Consider the following 21,868-nt stretch of genomic DNA (forward strand, 5'->3'; position numbering starts at 1 on the left):
TGTTTCACTGCACTTCAGGCTGTGTGAAAGAGCAAGACTTTGTCTCAAAAAATAAAAGGACATTTCATAATAATTGAGGAAATCTGAATGTGGACTGGGTAATAAATGATATAAAAAAGCCATTTTTTATTTTGTTTGAAAAGATGATTTTGTAACTATACAGGAAAATGTTCTTCTTTTTTAGAAATCTGTACTAAAGAATTTAGGGGTAAAATATCATTTTCTTTAATATACTTTCAAACACAAGCAAAAAATAGTCATGACACAAATATAGCAAAATGTTTACAATCTATGTTCTATGCTTGCCTGTGAGCGCCATTAATCTCATCTCTCTGCTTTTCTGAAAGTTTGAAAATTTCAAAGTTTTATAATAAATTTTTTTACATCCCATAATTTTATAATAATTTTTTTAAAGTTTGAAGCAAATCAACAACTATAGCTTCAAAAATATCCTGACCCACAATAAACATTGAACAGGGTATATTTCTCCCATTTCCTAAAAAAGTTGGCCCAGGAAGGAGTATGAGAGCTGCCATAGCTCTCCCAAGGCTCATTATTCTCCATCACTCCATGGGAAATCCCAAAATAAATTTTTTAAAAAGTTGTTTAAATTTATAATGTTTTAGATTCTATAATAATTTTATAATAAAATAATTGTAAAATGTTTTTGATTTTATAATTTATAAAAATTTTTATACATGTTTATGTTTGAAATGTCTATTTCAAACTTTATGAGATATTAAAATATAAGTAATATAGTTCATCATTTTAGAAATGCCATGCTTTTCTTCTCCAGCAATTACAAAATCAAAGAGTAACTGTAGTTTTTCCTAGAACATTGCTTTGTAGGCTGGGCATGGTGGTTCATGACACTTTAGGAGGCCAAGGCAGGCAGATCTCTTGAGATCAGGAGTTTGAGACTAGACTGGGCAACACAGAGAAACCCTATGAGTAGTAAAAACACAAAAATCAGCTGTGCGTAGAGGCGTGCACCTATAGCCCCAGCTACTCAGGAGGCTGAGGTGGGAAGATCACCTGAATCTGGGGAGGTCAAGGCTACAGTGAGCCAAGACTGTACCATTGCACTCCAGCCTGGGCAACAAAGTGAGACCCTGTGTCAAAAAAAAAAAATGAAATTTAATTTAAAAAAAGAAAATTGCTTTGTAAAATTAACTTTTTCAATCAAAACCAAGATTTTTCAGATATAGAGAATGCAGCCCACTGGTCAGATTTCTCAGTTCAAAGAGAATAAATTCTAGTTTCCTATTTTTCTAGCCTGCTTATGATTATCCAATAGGATATCAAAAAAGACCAAAGCCTTTGGGATCCATGTTCAGTATTCCTGAGTCTAACTCAGGATGCCAAATCAGGAGACAAGCACATTCTCATCAATTTTCAATCATTCGAGACCAATTTTGCTTATAATTATCCAGTTCTTTTAGACCACCTTTCTCCTGAAGCCAGCCTTATGGCTATTCACTTCACTTTAGCATAAGCCCCCAAGAAGGTGAACAAAATGAGGAAACGATTGGTTAAAGTTGGCATTTGAAATTCTGAAACATGTCCACCATTCCCTTCACCCATGCCCGCCCCTCTTAGAAGTAGTACTTTCAGATTATTTAAGAGTCGATGCTTCTATGTGGATTTTGTCGTCTGTCCTTTATAACAGCTAGTAGGTTTAATTTGACTCTATTTTAAGCATATATTGACCTATGCTAATTATCTGTTAAAATAAATTCCACTCTTAGAGTTAATAAATTGTGTTTGTCATGGAAGACCCATTGAAGTAAGAAGCTGAGGAGCCCTTATGGTAAAGTGGGACAAGAAATAATAAGACATAATAATTTTCCCATGCAAATCAACAACCGTAGCTTCAAAAATATCTTGACCCACAACAAGTATTGGACAGGCCATGTTTCTCTCACTCCCTAAAAAATTGGCTCGGGAAGGAGTATGAGAGCTCCCATAGCTCTCCCAAGGCTCATTATTCTCCATCACTCCACAGGAACAGCCTGTCAGAGAAGAGTGAAAGACCATTTGTCAACCTCTCTTCAACTCCCTGATTCTAGCCAAACTTCATCAATCTCAAGTGAGGAGCCAGAGAGAAATCAAACCCCATATATCCAGCATCATTGTCTACTGGAGTCAAAAATCACAATTCCACTACCCACCCCAACACCATTGGCCCTGTTTCTCCCAATTGCTTTTTATTGTGTTTTTTAAAAATCCTCTTTCCCCATCCCTGCAACACCGAGAAGGAGGAATTATAGTAGATAAATATGAAGCATGGAGATCCTTTAAAAATGTTTTTAATAATAAATGAGAAAATGAAAAGGAGAGGGTTGGGAAGGAAGGAGGGAATTCAAATGCCAGGGAATTGTTCAGTTTCGGTTTTAAAGATGTTAACACTCATTTATACATCTGCAAGACACTCCCCTTAAAGAAAAGTTCTATGAGTGTGGGTCTGGTTGCATGAATAAGGATAAAATTACTTTTTTAGACGATGTTTCCCACATATCATTCAGAGACCCCTGAAGTTAGGTATCCCTCTTGTAGATGTCCTTGAGATGCTGCTGGACCTGGGAAAGAGGAAACTGGGATACGGGTCTATGCCAAAAGGTGCTTCTAGTTATAGGACAGAGAGGAAAGGGGCAGAGGGAGAAAAACCCGAAGTCTGAGAATCTGGATTGCAGAAGACTACCGAGGTCGTGGGAGAAGGGAGAGAAAACAAGGATGAAAAGCGAAGGGGGAAGAGGCATGAAATGTTGTCAAATGTCAAAAGGCATTTGGAGAGAAGTTGGGAATTGCATTAAGAAAACCACTGCAAATCTCATTTCAGACCATTTAGAGATATGCCCCCTGGGAACTGCGAGCTCAGGCTGTTTAGCATCAAACAAATGGATCCACTCCATCCCTACCCTAATTAAATAAAACATTCAGTAATTCCACTGGGTTAAAGAACCAAAATATTAAAAACCTTCAGGGCCTACTCTTGCCAAATATGTCAGGGATCGTGTGTGTGTGTGTGTGTGTGTGTGTGTGTGTGTGTTCTGAGACACCACTACTGTTAAATAGGCAGAGCTAAGACTTAGGGGACTTACAGATTATTGCAAAAGGCACAGGGCAGAGGGACTATGTTGTGAGCCTGGGAAAGAAGTTTGTGTGGGGACTGTGGGCAGTGAACGCGTTGGGAACAATATGGAAAACTGGTAGCTGCCTTGGAATCTACAGGGCCGGGTAAGAGAATGTCCGAAAGAAAAATGAGCAGGTGCTGGATGTGTGCAGAGTCGGAGAAGGGTCCAGGGCTCCCGGAGTGGCTCCAGGAACGACGGACACCCCTCAAGGCTTTTGGGGGCGGTGGGTACTAATAGAACCCAGTGTCCGGGGTGCGCCGGGGAGGCTGCAAGCACGGCGGGAGTGGGGCGCTGGAGGGTGAGGACGCGGGAGTGAGGAAGCAAAGCTGGGGCCGGGCAGGGGCCTCCCAGCTGGGCCCGGAGGCAGCAGGGGGACAAGGGCTAGGAGAGGGCATGGCAGCAGCGTGGCGGGAAGCGACGGACATCCGGACACTCACTCCGTTGGCCGCGGCCATCTGCCCCACGATCTCGATGGCCGTCCTGCTAAAGTACCTGCCATCGCTGCCCACCACCATGGTGCAGCCCCGACGGTCGCGCAGGTCGATGGACGACAGCACGCTCTGGATGAATTTGGGCAGGTAGTTGCACTGGCCCTCGAAGATGCTGGTAGGTTGCCGCAGACCCCCGCCGCCGGCCGGCCGTGAGTCCTCGTAGGGCACGGTGGGCACTGGCAGCACCGGGATGGGGCTCCCCTCCGTGGTGCCTCCTGGCCGGTCCTGCTGCGGCTCCCGGGGCCGGAGGGAATCTGCAGCCTGCCGGGGGCCTCCACCAGCCTGGCCGCGTGCCGGGACTCCGCCTCGCGCCCGGGCCCCCTCTCCGGCAGGTCGGCACCCTGCGCCCTGCGCCAGCCCCCCTGGGGACCGCCCGCCCCTCCTCTCCACGCGGCCGCTCGCTGACTCCCTAGGCGGAGATTGCTTCTGCCTTCCTGTAAAGTTTTCTCCCGCCCACCTTCTCTGCTGCCAGACCACCCGAGGTGCCCTAAGTTTCTCCCCAAGTTGGACTCACTTTCGGGGTGTCCCAAAAGCCTGATTCCAGGGCCTGCTAGCTCGACCCCGGTGATGCCTGCACCCGCGCGTGGCCCCAGCCTTCACGCGCGATCGCCGCCCTCCGGGGCACACCCTCTGCCAGAAAACAGCCGGCGGGCGGCGAGACTTTGGGCAGAGTCCGGGTTCCTCTCCAGCGCCAGGCCCGTCTCCCTGTCTCCCTGGGAGTGCGCAGCCTACACGCACCAGTTTCTCTTTAGAACAAGCATGGGGAGGGATTTGGGAGGGGGCTGAAACCTTTTGCCATCAGCGAACAGCCTCAGCCAAAAATAACCCTGGAAAGGCGAGCTAAGAATGGTTATCTCCTGCCAGCACTGAAATCGGAGGCTGGGCGCTGCGTGTGGGGTGTGTGTGTGTGTGTGTACCCTCCCACCCCGACCATTTGTTGAAGGGAATCACCACTGTCAGACTTCAATCCAACAGGACCCATTCGAGCCATCCACACTTTCCCCAGCCTCCTCCAAAACAGCACACTTTCCGGTATGGACAATTCTTTTTTTTTTTTTTTTCACTTGTTTGTTTGTTGTGGTGGTTGCAACAGCAGCAACACAGACGACACATATTTCCCTATTCTTCTCGCCCTTCTCACCCTCCCTACCCAGCTCCTGCCTTAGAAACAGGCTTGGCCTACACTGTATCTGTCCACACTGCCTGAACTCTTCCCTGAATTAATCGTTTTCAATAGGAGGGGGCTAAATCCCTTATTAATGCCCTACCAGGAGTGAATGAATAAAGCCAAGTTAAAGGGGAACTGGGTACCACATACTGTGCTAGGTTCCTTTGCATGTATCCTTTCATTCTGCTGGAGCTAAAGATGTTCTGCCTCCTCTCCATAAAACGCACCCAAACTCCAAAACCAGGAAATTCTCCATAGAAAATAGGAGTGAAGAGAGTAAAGACTAACAGGATAAACCCCAAAGCAGGAAGAAAGTTTTGTCTCCCATTTCGCTCAAGGAATTTTTGGACCCACCAAGGCTACTGTCCTGAAAGATCCTGCTGCTTCTCCTTCCCCAAATATTGTCCACTTCCTGAGAGTAAGGCTGACTTGCCACAGGCTTATAAAGTGTTTGGTCACAGTAAGACAACTGTGAGTAATAACACACATTGTATACTGTTTTGCAATTGATAAAAGGCTTTGCATCTGTTTTTTCTTTGGAGGCTGAAGAAAAGAAGAATGGTATTCACGCAGTTCCCATTTTACAGATGAAAACAAGAGGACTTTTTCTGTGAAGTCAGGGAAGTGGTTACAATGGTACTTTCTGCCTGTCTGAATTATATATTGCCCCTCACCTTTCTATTAATAACATTGAAGTGTGATGGGACAACCACTGAAGCCGTCAGTTGAAATCTGCTGGGACTTTTTAGCCATTCTCTTCAACATAAAGAATGGGTGTTTTTGGAGGGGGTGAGAGGAATGGGGAAATGTTGTCAAAGAGTACAATGTTTTAGTTGAGACAGGAAGAATACATTTTGTTGAGATCTACAGCACAGCATGGTGACTGTAGTTAACAATGAAGTATTGTGTATTTCAAAATTGCTAAGACAATAAATTTCAAATGTTCTCACCACAAAAAAGATAGGTTTTGAGGTGATGAATCTATTAATTCTCTGGATTTAATTATTCCACAATGTATACATATATCATAACATCACATTATACCTCCGTAAATACATACAATTTTAATTTGTCAATTAACATTTTTTAAAAGAATAGTGTGGCCAGTTGGGGAGGTAGTTTTTTTTTTTTTTTCCTCTAGTCTCTACTCAGTCTCCAAGATCCCATTCCCCATAAAGTTCCTGTCACCCAGGTGGAGTGCAGTGGCACAATCATGGCTCACTGCTCCCTCTCCCTCTTGGGCTCAAGCGATCCTCCCGCCTACAGGTACATGCCACCACGCCCAGCTAATTTTTGTAGTTTTTGTAGACATGGGGTTTCACCATGTTGCCTAGGCTGGTCTCGAACTCCTCAGCTCAATCAATCTGCCCACTTTAGCCTCCCACAGTGTTGGGATTACAGGTGGGAGCCACCAAGCCCAACCCATAAAGTTCCTAACTTTTTATCTCCCTGGGAGTGCACAGCCTACACACACCAGTTTCTCTTTAGAACATACTTAAGAGTCTTGGCTTAGCATCCAACAGACAGAACTTTAACACTTCTACGGATCTGTGCACCTGTCTATGGTGTGGGGTTTTTAAGATCTCTTTCTAATGACACTTTATTTTGCAAAGTAGGACAGTTTCATTCCCAGAAGTGCAGGTATGGTAAATCCTTTGTTCCAGTAACGAAGAAAATGATCCAAACCCTAAGCCTCAGAGAAGCCCAGAAACCCTCCAGGCCTCCATCTCTCTGCTCCTAGCACCTGCCTCTCTCTTGACATCAACATCATTCTCCCCTCTCACAGCCCAGCTCCTTCCACAGACCCAGGGATTAGGCACCAGCACCTCAGACTAGATTTTAGAGAATTACCATTCAAGAGGCAATCCTCTTCCCTTGGTTCCAATTTCAAGGTTCTCAAAGACTGGAACAGGGCTAGTTTGAGGCAATGTGCCCCATCGCATAGCCAGAAAGAACCTTACAGTGAAAAGGAAAACAATTCTTCCAAAGTAAGGAGGTGCTGATCCCAGAGGTAGGACAGATGGGCAACCAAACAGTAACCGGGCCACCACATGCTTCACACTCACTGATCAAGGATTTCTAAAACCACTTTTCTTTTCTCTGAATTTACAGAGGACTTTGTATCACTCATAAAGGAATGTCTTATAGGCTGATAACACCTTTCTATTCATGCTTATACATAACATTTAGGCTAGGATAATTTCCTAACCTCAGTGTCCTCACTATAAGATGGGAATTATTATAATCCCTACCTCATAAATTGTTGGGAGGATTAAAATACTTAGTAAAGTGCCTGACTAATAGAAAGGCATTCAATAAATGTTAGCTATTCATGGTGTCATCATCATTATATTTACCATTATTACTAATCTCCTGTATTGCAAGAATTACAGTTTATATTTTTGTAGACCATCACTGTAGCTAAAGGGTCTTTGGGCCATAGGTGATATTCCATAAAGGTTGGTTAAATTGATCTGTGGTTTTTGACTATGGAAACTCAGAACTCCCTCAAAATGTACAAAACAGATTTACCTGCTAAATAAATCTCTTCGAAGCTGACCCCAGGTTTAATTGAATTAATTCCAATGAATTTGTCACAATGATGGAGAAAGGAAACTTAGAGGGCCCCACAGTTGTTTGCTGGTAAAATGAGAAGTTTGGATTAGATCAATGTTTCCCAAAATATTTTCCTCAGAATGTTAGTGCCCCTCGAATCCTGCACAAAGCAAGAGTTTCATGACCAAGTAGCTTTTAAAACTCCTGTACACTCTACTCCCATTCTTCACAATGCACACTTTCATATTAAAAGTTCTGAGAGGTCCTCAACAGAAGACATCACTTAACTTTTTTTTTTTTTTAAGACAGATTCTCACTCTGTCACCCAGGCTGGAGTACAGTGGCCACCACCCTGGCCTAAAATTTTTTTAACCTGGTACTTCCCAATCTAAACTCACAGGGACCAGTTTTCTTAATGAAAGAGAATCAGACTAGCTTGTAACCATAGCTGGTGACACTCCCCTGCCCCATTCCTTGTATGTCCTCAGTGGACTAGGTCAGGAATAAATAAATTTTCCTGATTCTCAAGGGCTGGTCACTCCTTTGCACTGAGCTCAAAGCTTCTCTGTAGCATGGGTCACAATGAATGGTAGCCCTGATAGCCTAGAGTAGCCTTTCAGCCTTCTCTGAGCCTCTAAAGACTGAGGATCCTTGGCATGAAATGGAGCAACTGATATACCCTTGCTTCCCCTGGGGACTCTCTTGCTGTCAAAAAGGAATCAGCCATCATCTCCATCTAGAGAATATACTATCTGACTCAGCTTGACCAGCCTGTCCCAAAATGAGAATCTGGGTAAAATAAGCATTGAAACACTTCATTCCTTGTAGATTCACAAAACATATTAGCATATTAAAGACTATGAAGTTCTGCAGGAAAAAAAAAACCTATTTAACTTTAATCCAACATTGCCAAGTTTTATTTGACCATGGAAGATTTTTCCAAAACACTTACAAACATATCAAGGACATTAATCTTTCATGAAACACTAGATCCCCAGGGTCCTCTCCAGCTACATCATTCTGTGATTTTCTTTTTTATTTATGATGCATTAAAAGATTAATCTCTATCAGACTTCCATTTAGAAATTCACCAGAACGTGCAAAGGCAGCAGGTAAAATTGCTGAAGGGTATTATAAAAATACCCTCCAGTGATTTTTGAAACTTAAACTGAAATATTTATATAACTATATATTTCAGTTTGTATATTATATATATATGTATATACACACATATATATGTGTGTATATACGTATATACACACATATATATGTGTGTATATATATTGGTGTATGTATATCTATATCTATGTATATATGGCATTATATCCATTTTACAGATGCAGAAACTGATCTTTAGAGGGGGTGAGCAATTGGTCCAAAGCCACACAGCACACAGGTAGTCATTGATAAAGGTAAAAACAAGAGTTGAAGCCTGAGGTGTAAGGACACAGAGACAAGTACACAAATGTTTACAAGTTACACATATGACACGTGCCTTTAACATGAATTTCTTGAACATTCATTTAGAGGCCTTACAATGAAGACATCAGAGTGGCAGCAAGTTCTGTTGGAATCAGGGGAGCGTGTTCTTCTATAATCCCCTGGCTAACAGGAAAGCACACTGATTTGGCCCATGGTAGTTATACACTCCCATTGAGTCAGGGGCCACTTCTATGCACACAGGAGGTGCTAAAAATATGCTGTTGACTCATTGCCTCTAAGAGCAGAAGAAATGCCAAAAGTATAGGACAAGAGGCAGAAAAGCACACGGAAAAATGTCGTAGGGCAGTCCTCTGAGGAAGTGTTAGATCCCTTTGAAATCTGTCCAAACACTTTCTTGTGCTGGGGAAAGTCAATTACATATTTCAAGCAACCCCACATGTCATACGAGTATCTTGTACGTGTTTGTGTACTCGTGTCTGTGAACTTACATCTCAGACTTCAACTTCTCGCTCCCCACCCTTATCAATGACTGCCTGCATGGCCTTGGGCAAGTTGCTTTCCCTCTTCAAAGCTCAGTTTCTGCATCTATAAAATGGACATAATGCTACCTACCTCATGGGGTTAGTGATCACATTTAAGGAGCTAATATGTGGAAATTGCTTACACAGTACCTATCACATAATAAGGGTTTAATAAGTGTTTGATGTAATTGTTTTGATTATTACTACTATTACTAAAATAATAATTACTACAATAATAATGATTCTTATTCTCTATATTAGTATTATCTTTGAAAATGGGCATGGATTATGTCTATGTAACACTTTTGGCACAATATCTAGCATTATATCACACACAAATTAGAGAATTCATGTTATTAAGGATGAAAAAATATTTTTACTGACCCTTAAATTCTTCGTAAGTAACTGCAAAAGAAGCCATTATCCCAACACATGAAATAAAAAAAAAAAAAATCAGTTCCTCTGGAGTTTGTTTTTGGAGGTAGCCACAGGATACCTAATTTTTTTTTCTTTTCAGAGAGACCGAGGGGCTCACTAGGTTGACCAGGCTGGTCTTGAACTCCTGGTCTCAAGCCATCCTCCCACCTCAGCCTCCCAAAGTGCTGGGATTACATGCATGAGCCACCACATCCAGCCTACCTAAAATATTGAATGCTGTTAATAAATCTCCTGAGGCCAGCATAAGAAGGTGATGGGCAAAACTAATGCAGGTATGTTTTTCTGGCTTTTTCATGTATTGGGCCAAACTTTGAAAAGAACTTACTATTAATGGCTAACTTGCAAAATTTGTGATTTATTAAAAGCAGATTTTAATTGTTTTACCTAAAAATAATAGGCCTCTGATCTGCCAAAGATGAAGATTTAATTTCTAGGTGTTCCCCACAATACCTAGAAACATCAGTGGAATCGAGTATTAAACAATTTAGAACTATTCTCATCAAAGTTCTTTAATATATAATACAACAAAAGAAAAGTTTCTTTTCTAAAGGCTTCTCTATACTTTTTTTAATAGTTGAATTTCATTTCTGAAGGCTCCTAAAAAGAATAGAATTTAGATCTTTATTAAAGAGGAAATATATTTTCCATGTTTAATTTAAATTACATTCCATCAGTCATTTGCAATCTTAGCCTACACGGAATTTCTTTTTTTGGTAGTTTTTATGTTTGGGCTTTAGGAGGGGATTCCCAATAATCTCTATATAAATATTTCTAATCTCTATATAAATATTTTAACATTTCAATGTAAATTAGTTTTTTAAAGCTATTTTATCCATAAAAATAATGAATTTGCATGGCTGAGGGTGAAATAATGTGTTACCAGGACCCCTCAGTTTTGGGGGTTGTGAGTAGATCCCATCTTCATGTTCCTCCAGCCCAGCCCAAGCCTGGCTCAGGGCCTCCTCCCCCATTTGCCAGGAACCACCATCCCCAGGGATTCTATGTGCCCTGCCTGACCAGTGTTCTCCATCAGAGTTTACCAATCTTTTGTTCATTCCCTCAGAGCACAGCTAAGCAAGAGTACACTAATTTGAAAATTAACTCAAGCAAATAGAGGAACAATATCCCCAACACATTGCATTTTAACATAGGGTTTCCTGGACACACTGTTTCAACCCAAGAGTTGGGCTAATAGTAGGAGTTCCATCTGCTAAAATACGGCTGTCAGCTTCAGAGGGAAATTCATGAACGTCTTCGTAGTTTGTTTTTACGTTTCACTTGGCACTGTTTCTAAAATTTCCTCTGAAGCCAAAATATAAGTTATTTCCCAGCACACTGGGCACTTTTCATTTATCATTGGATTGATTTTTGTAACTTGCAGTAGGAGCTGAAATCGACCAGGGGGTTCTTATCCAACAGACAGCAGCAAAACTCTTTGTGTATCTGCGTTCCTTTCAACAAGCGTGACTTCCTCAATGGCATCATTCGTGAGCATAACACAGAGCTCAGCAATAACGTTTCTTCACTAACCCTACCAGGTATCCAACATAGGATGTTACTTCCTTTCACTGTTTTCCGACTCCTGGCAGATATTAATCATTGGGATTTGGGAACAAGGAAATAGAATTTCTGAGAATACTTGGGAATTCCCAAATTCATATGATTTTCATAACACTTCACTTACAAGTTTTTGAAAAATAATAAGTGACTATAATAACAAACAAATAGTCGTTTTCTTCTATAACAGGATTATATGAAAAGTTTTAGTAGTCTTCTGTTTTTAAAAGATATGATAACAAATGATGATTTCTTATTATTAGGAGCCAACATATTGTAACAAGATTATAAAATCCAATAGCATTAATAGAGAAAACATTAAAAAGAAATGAATATTATCACAAAATAAATGCTAAAGAAAAGTCCTTTAAAGATTGAAAGGTAACACCACAAATACTTAATGCTTTAATCGTTGTTTACATGACATTGTTAAACAAGGCATCAATCATCCCCTCCAATACCATTTAAATAACATAACATTCTGATCTCCTGGCAAGATGAATAGCACTAGAAAGAAGCAACTGTCAAAATGGCCGATTTAAGGGCATATTTTGTTTCTAAAACTTGGCATTTCTTAGAAAACCTCTCATAGGATTTGTAAAACATATACTATGCCTATGAACACATTAATATTTATTTGCAGAAATGGTTCACTGTTAGCAGTGGACAAGGCCATGAACACACACTTGTAACACAGCAACAGATACAAGAAAGTCTGACTGAGGCTCCTTTACTGCTCCTGTCCTGTTCACCTTAACTTTCATCTCCACATGTCAGTGCTTCCTCATCTTGCTTGACTTGAAGTCAGTGCATTTCTTCAAGCCAGTAAGTTCTCTATACTGACTATTAAGCTGTAATTTTCACAGGAAAATTAGAATGTTCCTTCCCATTTTCCTAATTTCTCAACTGATTTTTCTCAGAATTCAGAATCCATAAATATTGAAATGCCAGGAGAGAATTTCCAAATGGAAATGCTGTTCCCTTCGTCCATTTTCAGAAGAAACCGTAGGATAGTGTTATCCTTCTCTTCTCCAATTTTTTTTTTCCTGCAAACTTATGGTTATCACCTCTTTAAGCGAGTAGCTCATAATTTTGCCTCCCCTGCAAATGGTCCCAAAACAGTGAAGTGGGTCCTCTTTAGCTGTGTCTTTAGTACATAATCCTGCATTTCTGACCATATGCAGGGAGTGTGACCCAGGGAAGGATCCCTGACTCAATGGGATTTCTCTTGCTGTCTCTAGAATTTGAGCACCGGAACCCAGACGTACAGAGGCTGGGAGCCATCGTGGTGTGCTATATTGATGACGGCAGCAGTGGGTGGTGTGGGGGCAGTTAATTGACAGCTACCTGTTGCTGACATCCCAGGAACTGCCTGAACCTCCTCTTTCCCAGTCATAAGATATCTAAGATTCTGCAGTATTCTTCATTAAATCCTAGCATGGTTTAAGCTAGCCAGAATTAGGTTCTGTTGCTTTCAATCAACAGAACCTTAGCTAATACGTTGTTATTTCCTGGTCTTTGTTCCTTTAATTTTCCAGGAAAAGAAGGGAAAATGGCTTATTGGTTTTAAAAGGAGACAAGGGACAACATACCATTTATGCAAAATTTAGAAGCACTCAAAGGAAACTCTAGAAAGTTCCTGAGACATACCTAGGTAGGATCAGCATAAAACTTGAACAGTGTATCTAGATCATGGTTGCCATGGTTGCCTTGACACAATGAACATCTGTATCAAGATCATATTTTCTTGGTGGGACAGAGAGAAGCACAAGGCGGGACTCACATTTACAGTAATCCTTGTTTTCCAGGGACCATACAACCCAGTTTGTCCAGAGCTGTTCATCTTAAGTTTGTTATCCCACCATAATTATAAATAGAACCTCCTTTTTCTCTCAAGAATATCCCACTTTGGATGATAATTTCTGTGACTACCCATTAACAATATTTAATAACTATAGAAAACTGCTTCTCTATATTTTTTGTATGTTTGAAACATTTTATAACAAAAATATCTTTAAAGTTATCACCTACACAGAATATAGCTGCCAAATGCTCCTACTCTGCTATTCTAACCATGAATCCCTCTGGGGCCCCTTCCTCCTACGGCGCTTGTGAGGATGAAATGAAATAAGCTCTATGAAGTGCCCAACAGTGACCAACACTGAATAAAATACAGCCACCATAGGTGGCCTTCCCTTATGTTCACCAAACTCCTGATAAGTTATTCAGTGATGTTTTAATCTTAATATTTTATGTAGATTATACATTCATCTCATTCAAAATGCAAAAGGTACAAAAGCGTATACAGTTAAAAGTTTCCCAACCCACTACCATTTATCTCCCTGGAGGCAACAGTTTCCAGATTTTTGAATATCCTTAAAGAATATCATATGTATGGAAAAGAAAGATTATATATTTATATGCATCTGTGTATGCATTTTCCTATGAGAGGCTCACAAAGTCTCCTTGAAGAGATATCATTATTACAAATACCCCTCAATTTACAATAGGGTTATATTCCAATAAACTTATGAAAATATTGTAAGCTGAAAATGCATTTAATACACTTAACCTACTAAACATCATAGCTTAGCTCGGCCTACCTTAAACACTCACATTAACCTACAGTTAGGCAAAATCATCTAACAGAAAGCCCATTTTATAATAAAGTGGGCTTTGAATATCTCATGTAATATAATGAATACTGTACTGAAAGTGGAAAACAGAATGGTTGTATGAGTATTCAAAGTACAGCTTCTGCTGAATGTGTATTGCTTTCAAACTATCTTAAAGTTGAAAAATCGTAAGTCAAAATATTCTAAGTCAGGGATTGTTTGTACTTCTACTTTACATGATGAAATTGAGCCTTGAAAAGATTAAGTGACTCGCCCAAGGTCACACTGGCAGTTAAATAGTGAAACTTGGATCCAAATTGTTCAGTCACTACATGTATTGTCTTGAAATTTGAAAAAGTGGAAGAGGAATTAAACTACTAAATTGAAGGACTATTTTAGGCATAGAAGAAGCAGATGCCTTCATGTCCAAGTGATTGTGAAAAGCCCACTTGCCCCAAAATATATCTCCTGGTCATATGAAATTCCACCATTTCAGATTTTTACCTGGGGATTTAGAGTAATCTGCTGTTTTCCTAGAGCTCCCCTAAAATTGAAATAGAAAATTTTGGAAGGCTAAATATATGCTAACATTGGAAAACTCATTTTCTCCCCTTCGTAAGGCAAGGTACTGAAGGAGGGGGCCCTACGGGCTGTGCAGGGACATCCTGGAGGCATGGGGAGAAGAAACTGAAAGGCAAGTTTGTATGGAACAAAGAATACCGATCTCAGGATTCTCCCTTGAACCTGCCCTAACTTTGTTCAAATAGACTTAGCCACTGACCTGCTGTCAAAAGACCACAGCCAATCTGACTTGTTTTCAATATAATGATGAATATTGATTTGGTCCCTTCATCCAACATTCTCAGCTGGATCTTTTTTGACCAAGGATATACATTACTAGGTGAGTACAGGCAGTTAATTTTTCCACACGGGACTTCGCAGTTTCTGAGTTAACCAGAATCACCCACCTTAACATCTGCCAGTTTATACCCCAAGTCCTGACCAGTGCCCCCTACCTGCTATGCCTCATGTTTTCAATAGAGCATAAAATCAGAAATGAAAGATGAAACATCATAGCCAATATCACAGAAATACAAAGGATCCTAAGAAACTGCTAGGTATAATTACACACTAACTAATTGGATCATCTAGAAGAAATGGATACATTCCCAGACACATAAAACCTACCAAGATTGACTCATGAAGAAATTTAAAAATCTGAACAGACTAATAGCAAGCAAGGAGGTTGAATCAGTAAGAAAATGTCTCCTATCAATGAAAAACCCAAAACCAGATGGCTTCCCAGATTAATTCTACCAAATATTTTAAGAAGAACGAATACCAGTCCTTCTCAAACTCTTCCAAAAAGCTGAAGTGGAGGGAATACTTCCAAACTCATCTTACAGGGCCAGCATTACCCTGATTCCAAAGCCAGACAAGAACACTACAAGAAAGGAAAATGACAGGCCAATATCCTTGATCTACATAGATGCAAAAATCCTCAACAAAATCCTAGCAAACCAAATTCAATAGCACATTGAAAGAATCATTCACCGTGATCATGTCATGGTTCAACATAAGCAAATCAATACATATAATATACCATATTAGAAAAATAAAGGATAGAAACTATATGGCCATCACAATAGATATAGAAAAAGCTTTTGACAAAATTCGAAACCCTTTCATGCTGAAAAAAAAAACCACCCAACAGATCACGTATTGAGGGACTGTATCCCAATAAAATAAAGGCCATATATGACAAACCCATAGCTAACACCATAATCAATGGTGAAAAGTTGAAACTTTTCCTCTACCATCAGGAACAAGACAAGGATGCCCACAGACAACACTTCTCAGGGTAATTAGGCAAAAGAAAGAAATAAAAGGCATCCTAATAGGAAAGGAAGAAGTGAAACTCTCTCTACTGACGGCATGATCTTGTTATATATAGAAAACCCTACCAACTTCACTAAAAAAAGGTTAGAACTCCACACAAAGAAGGGAACAATAGACACTGGGGGACTCCAAAGGTGGGAGGGAAGGATGGTTGGAGCAAGGGTTGAAAAACTACCTATCGATTACTATGCTCACTGCTTGGCTGGTGGGATCATTAGAAGCCCAAACCTCAGCACCATGCAATATACCTGTTTAAGAAACCTGTACATCTACCCTCCTGACTCTAAAATGAAACATGCAATATTTAAAAAACAAAAACAAATAAATACATTTTGAAAACTGTTAGAACTGAACTGATAGGTGAAATCAGTAAAGTTGTAGGATACAAAATCAACATATAGAGCCTTGAACACAGCAACATCCAGCTGTCTGACACGAAAGTCTCAGGGGCAATAAAACCTCTATATGAACTCAGAAACAATGAGCTAAGTTGTGTTTATGTCTGAAAGGATGTTAAGAACTTCATTCATGTTACATCAGAGCCAACAGAAAGAACCAACAGGAAACCTGTACCCAACAAACAGAAATGACAAGATGAAGGGAAAGCAGAGGTAAGGGCTTACCTTAGAAAGGGCAAGTGATTAGCTCAATATACAATACAATGTTTGCTCCTGACCCAAAAATTTGTACAATAATTTGGATATTACTTGCACAACCAGAAAAATCAGCCACTCATTAGGAAAATGTGTTTCTGTAGAAGTCTTAGGACTCAGCTATCTATAATAACATGAAAAGACAATATTTTCATCCAAAATGAGTATTTTTGTTTGTCTTGGCTTGTTATTCTAACGTCAACAGCCTCTAAATAAACTGTTGAAGTACATGATATAACCACCTCTTTCTCCATCTTTCCCATTGCTCCCATAGAGTTTCAGTTGTGCAATTTCACCATTAGCAAAGCTTTTTGCTGAAATCTGGCTTTTCAAAGGGAGAGTATCCAGAAACAGAAGATGCTGATCTGGGAGGCTCTTCCTAATAGAACTGCTGCTTCAGTTTAACTTGAAAAAGCCCACACCCAGTTCCTAATGACAAACATCTGAACACCGGGTCTTCCCCTGAGCAAGACCATGCTATGCCTCCTGCTCGCTCTGTTCTATAAGCAACCCACAGATTGCTCCCTGTGAAGAGGAGCCTGCCAGGGGAGCAGCATTCCACCAGACCCTGATTTAGCAAGATATTTCCGTATCATTCCCCCAACCAGCTGGAAGTCCTCCACTGCTCTTGTGTAAAAATCTAACTCATCTTGCTGAATTTCCTCATTTAAAGGTCTAATTCATTTCACCAAAAGTGTGACAGAAGGAAACCAAGTACACCATCTCTCTCTTACCAAACCAAAGCTATTGCATGTGCATTCTGGGGGGAAAACATGGTCCAAGTATGTTATGGAGGGAGTGACAGCCCAGTGTCATCCTCTTACTATTGCCATAGGATCTTGGCTGATGGCATCAGAGGAAAAACAAGTTTATCGATTACTTTCAACCATTAAGCTCACTCCTCCATGAAAAATAAGTCACAAGTCCAATGTCTCTTATTAAAATAAGCACTGCAAAATATAAAGGAGTCACAGTTTTAAAATGGGGCACACGTTCTCTAAGCAGTGAACCATGTTAGAGGTGCACTGTTTACATTGTATAAAGTCCCCTGGAGCCAGGGTTAGGAAGCGCATCTGTTCTTTGGTGTTCTGGGATGAAGGAGAAAGGAAAATGTGCTGCCAGAAGTGAGTGGGAAGGAGCCCATGAGATAAAGGAAGTAAATCCATTTGCTGATTGCAATAATAATGGTAATACACGAAGCTATACATACATACATACATACATGCAAATTTTCAAATTTTTTTAAAAACAGAACTTAAGGCTTCCACTCATGTAATCAGCCCTTATGAACTCTCCTGATTAGCTGCAAGGAAAATCTTCGTTTCTCCTCTTTCTTGCACCATCCTGGGCTCCCTTTTGACTTTTTTTTTTTTTTTAACTTACAAACGATCAGCTCATATTATGAAGTTTGTAGTCCCCTCACGCCCCCTCTCTCTCTATATGGCTCATTTACATTGGCAGCTGTCGTGCTGCTGGGCATCCTCAAACCCGCAAGTTTCCCTTTAATGTTTGAGCAGACAAACATGATCATGCACTAGGCATCAGTGTGCCACTCAAAATGCTTTTTTGTTTTTTTTATTGCATCTGAGAGAAATCTCAAGGTTGCAAACCTGGAGTCAGAATTGTCTCCATGTGTCTCAGTGGGAAGAGTATCGTGTGAAGAAACAAGTTGATTCTACTAATCAAAAGGAATTTTTTTTTGATATCAGGTCATCCTCCGAATGAATTTATATTACCGAGTGGAGGGTCACATGAAGAAAATGGTCAAACAGCACCACCTAGAGCAAGAGCTGAGAAGTGCAGTGGAGCCGGGCTGTGTCAGGAAAGAAAAGCAAGCTGGGGCCTGGCTCAGCGCTCTCCCATCTGCTCCTGTCTGCACGGAAAGATTAGGATGACAGTGGCAGGAAGCCTGTGCACCTAGTATGCATCACTTGAAGGGAACACACAGATTCCAGTAAACAGTTGGAAGGAAATGTTAATACCAGGCTCTGCTAAACAATATGAAATGACTCCTATATGAGACAAGCGACTTTCATCAAAGTTTCCTGATACCTGAAAAGACAGCCCAGGGGATCCTGCACTACATGTGGTGTATGTAAATTAAGCGGGTTTTTTTCCCCTTTGTAATCAAGGCTCATACACAAACAAAATCACACTTTAGAAACGGCCTATTTCAACTTGTAACTAGCTTGCTTTCAGGGGCTCCAGGTCAAAAAGAAATAGAGCACAAAGACGCTTTCTCCTTAGGGATCATACACAAATTCACTCTGTCCGTTTCTTTCCCACATGGAGCAACAAAGCCGTCAGACCTCTCCATCCACCCATCGGGTCCTTCCTGATTAAAGTGAGATAAATCACAGCCCTCTCTCTCCAGATGGCAGGCGACAAGAGGGGGATGCTTGCCTCAAGAAGTCCTCCCCATCCCTCTGCATTCATGCAAGCCCGAGCGGAGAGATGCAAGAAATTACGGATGCTTTTTAATTCCCCAGACCCTGCAATTAAAAATGGAAATTTTTTGGCCACACGTGTGTTGGCTCACGCCTGTAATCCCAGCACTTTCAGAGGCCGAGGTCGGCGGATCACCTGGGGTCAGGAGTTCGAGACCAGCCTGGCCAACATGGTGAAACCCTGTCTCTACTAAAAATACAAAAATTAGCTAGGAATGGTGGTGGGCGCCTGTAGTCCCAGCTACTCGGGAGGATGAGGCAGGAGAATCACTTGAACCCGGGAGGCAAAGTTTGCAGTGAGACAAGATCGCACCAATGCACTCCACTCTGGGTGACAAAGGAAGACTTCATCTGAAAAAATGTTTTTAAAAAATGGAAGTGTTGTTCTTTCATTTGTAAATGTGTTTTGGTAAAAGAGGGGCAGTTTAAGCAACCCTTTCTATTGTCTACATTGTTAAAATTCATCAGACATGGACTCTTGACTCCGTTTTGCCTGGGCAGACCCAATTCAAGCATTTACAACAGCTATAACCTCCTCAAATCAAAAAGAGGAATCAGCATTATTGCTAAGTTCAAATAAGGTCTTGTTTTATTTCATTTTTATTTTTGAATGCAGCCATTCCTCCATGTGCTGTCATCAGGTAAGATTGTCAGTCCTGATTAGGTAAAGGTATTATTACAAAATGCAATTCTTAAAAATTCAGTGTCTAACTACACTTTTAATAAGCCTTTCCCCCTCCCCTATGTATTCTCCCTTAGACACCCCTTCTCAAATTTAAAATCACAGAAACTAAAATATGATGCCTAAAGAGAGCCTAGCGACTACCCAGTCCTCTAATTTGATGAGTGGGAGTACTGAAGCCCAGAGGAGGTCAAGTAATTTGTTCCCAATGTCTTAGATAAGAAGAAAATGACCAGCTGGGAAATCCCACTCATGTCAAGGCAGAGGCACAGGGCCACAGACTGTGGTTGAATTGTGCCACACTCCTACATCCTTCTTTAGGAATCACAGAACATTCCTGTGTTGAGTCGGAGTCACTGACTTCCTTTTCAGGCTGATTGAGTTCTGTCCTTAAGGGCTGCGACAGGAAGTTTTGGTATTATGCTACACCAAGACCATTTATCTAGTTCAAGAAATGAGCACAGTCCTTAGAGCCCAGCAACTTTCCCCATGTCCAGTAAATGTAGCTTCTCCATTAGAAGCTGTCAGAATGGAGCCTTCTGGCTCATCTTGATTTTGATTTGTGCAAGAATGAATGGTTGTGCTAAGACAGCTTTCCTAGCTGATAGAGAGCGAAACTTTTTTCTCATAATCTATAAAAAAATTAAATTAGAACTTTTTTCTCATAATCTGTGAAAAAATATTAAATTAAATCTGGCTCGTCTTGATTTTGATTTGTGCAAGAATGAATGGTTGTGCTAAGACAGCTTTCCTAGCTGATAGTGAGCAAAACTTTTTTCTCATAATCTATAAAAAAATATTAAATTAGAAGCATAGAGTTTATTTCATGACTTTTATCTTCCTGCAATTTTCTTGTGGGCATAAATGATTTGTTTTTATCCTGCCTGCCCCCCAATCCCTTTTCCAAGGGACTAAAAGAGTATCTAGTGCAAAGTAGAGACTCAAATATTTTTTAATAAACAGTGATCCCAGCCACCCAGTGCATGTTGCCAACTGCCAACCCCATAAATGATCAAACACATCATCTCATTCAGCCAATCAAAATCAAGTGCTACCTATTTTTTTAAGTTTTCATAGCCCTTGGGCGTCTGCTTTCTCAGCATTTCCCAAACTTGAGTCATTCTCATCCTGCCTTCCTAATTTTGCTCTGTCAATTACCTCTACTATTATTTATTTCATATATTTTTAAATAGCCCCACTTTTGAGACTTAAATACATGCCTTTTAAAGGAAGCTTTCTTACTACTATACATCAAAAGCCATTATTATTTGTTCTAAGTACTCATAACAACATGGTCACAACTATTAAAATTTACTAATGTGCATCCACATACTCTCTAAATTCATGGAGCATCTGCACACACTTTAAGAAACAATTCTGCATTACTCACTCAATTTTCTTGACATCCTTCTGAGGCAGGACAAACCTTGGGCCCAAAGAATTGAGGTAGGAGTCCAAGCAAGTTGCCAGCCACATAAAGGCAAACCTTGGCTCGGAAATCAGGACTACCAGCCCCTACTTTATGGTTCATGCTCTTTCCTCTGCTCTCCAGAACCTCCTATCTCCAAGTGTAGTTAGCAGCCCAGATGCAGCAGCATCCTCTAGAGACTTGTTAAAAATGCAGAAGCTCAAGCTCCACCCCAGGCCTATGCAGACTGAATCTGCATTTTAACAAGTTCCAGGTAATTCACGTGCACATTAAGTTTGAAAAGGCCTGGTCTAGATCAGCGGTTCTCTAACTTAGCAGCACATTAGAACCATCTGTAGAGACTTTAAAAATACCAGTGCCTGGGCTTCACCTCCCAGAGAATCTGACTTAAGTGTCTGGGGTTTGCCCTGAGTCTAGGTATTTTTAAAAACTCCTCAGCTTATACAAAGCTGGCAGGGCCGGGCACAGTGGCTCATGCCTATAATCCCAGCACTTTGTGAGGCCAAAGTGGGCAGATTGCTTGAGTCCAGGAGTTTGAGACTAGCCTGGGCTAAAACCCCATCCCTACAAAAAAAAATACAAAAAGTAGTTGGGCATGGTGGTGGCACATACCTGTAGTCCCGGCTACTCAGGAGGCTGAGTCCTCACTTGAACCCAGGAGGTCACGGTCTGGTCAACAGAGCAAGACCCTGTATCAAAACAAACAAACAAGCAAACAAAAAATGCTAGCAGCTTACCAGCTAGGGAGGCCTGTACAGCCAAGTTTTCCAAATGGGGCTACATTAGTTCTTCCAGACCTTTAGCTGCATCAAAACCACCTGGATGGCTTGTTCAG

The sequence above is a fragment of the Pan paniscus genome, chromosome 5, assembly GCF_029289425.2.
Source record: "Pan paniscus chromosome 5, NHGRI_mPanPan1-v2.0_pri, whole genome shotgun sequence".
NCBI classification, from domain to species: Eukaryota; Metazoa; Chordata; class Mammalia; order Primates; family Hominidae; genus Pan; species Pan paniscus.